Here is a 1,517-nt window from a genome sequence, read left to right on the forward strand (position 1 = left end):
TCTCAAACGTACACATTGATAAACATGCATGCATTTAAAACTGGGTTTGAATACTACCCCAGTGGGGCACTATTTGCATGGGCATTATTATTACCCGAGGCCCGGATATCCGGGCTAAAGGTACAGTAGTCTGGTGACTACCGACCGTACGACAGTATCTAAACTCGATTAGCTCAGATGCAAATGAAGTTATTCCGACCAATAGACGAACGTGATGTCATCATAAGGCTCCACCTCTCTTTGTTTGGTAGCTGCTATCAGGTCGTCCATCCTGCACATGGTGCTTAGTCATTTGCCTAACATAAGGCCTTAGCACTTAGAAACAACGACTAATCTACATTTGCAACTGCATATTTTCCCACCAACATCTAGGCGTCTAGAGAGCGAAGGTGCTAGATTCAGGCGCCATGCAGTCCGTATAACATTTTGCTTGTGCCACAGTGTTTCTGCATAGTACATGGTTTTGCAGTCTGACAGCTTGAATTTTCGGTGTGCGAGGCTGAGGGGGTTGTTGCAGCTACAATCATTATACCGTCTTCAATAAAACAGAAATTTGGCGCTCCACGCTCCACGAAAATTTGCGAAGGGGGACGTGCATTGTCCATGACAGCGCGTCTGTTTGTTGGACGAAGCGACTGACCTGTAAGTACGCAAATCTGGGGACGAGTTACATCTTTGCACCCTTTGTTTACACAAATGCATTGAAACCTTAACTGAGACCAGTGCGTTGGGCTAAATACCTCAGTGTATGCAAAACATTATCACGTGACGAGATATGATTACATACCCCGACCGAGGGTTCTAAGCACTGTAGTGCTTCTCTATTCATTTTGTTATAGGGTCACCATGGGACATTATTTGAGCATTGGGCACAATATGAGCATGGGGCACTATTCGCGGAAATACAGTATACCTGACCTGTGATTCTGAGTACAAATTTGTACTCAAAATAATTGTGTTCCGCCTACAGAAGGCAATGCCTACTAATAATTAATTAATATGTAATTAATAATACTAAATGAATAATGAAGTAATTAATATAAAATATGTTGTTAATATCAAGTTGACCTGAGTAATAAATTTTCTGGTTACGCCTGTGCAGCACAAGTATTCAAAATCGCAATTCCAAATACGTAGTTTCAGGCCGATTATATATACATGTAACACTAAAAATATGTATAAATATCTACTAAGTCTTAATTAATTAAGTCAATTAAGTGGCCTAGTTGAAATCAACCGGATGATGACTTCCTTCGGTCGCTTACTGTTTTTGCGATTTCGAGTGCAACTAGATTATTTCAGCTCTTACCTTGAAAGTTTGCTACCTCTCAGACTACATTCAGAGCCATATCTGCTACCGGGGCCTCTTTGGGACTCGGGTATTGGCCTACAGGACGCACTTCTTTTCGCTGTACCAAAGAAACGGACATCTCATTCAAAGAAGCGTACAAGACACGCTCATAAGTACCTAAAGAACATCACTCATATCGAGAAATGCAAGTGTGGACGAGCAATGC

Source organism: Corticium candelabrum, chromosome 19 (genome assembly GCF_963422355.1).
Source record: "Corticium candelabrum chromosome 19, ooCorCand1.1, whole genome shotgun sequence".
In the NCBI taxonomy this organism is placed as follows: Eukaryota; Metazoa; Porifera; class Homoscleromorpha; order Homosclerophorida; family Plakinidae; genus Corticium; species Corticium candelabrum.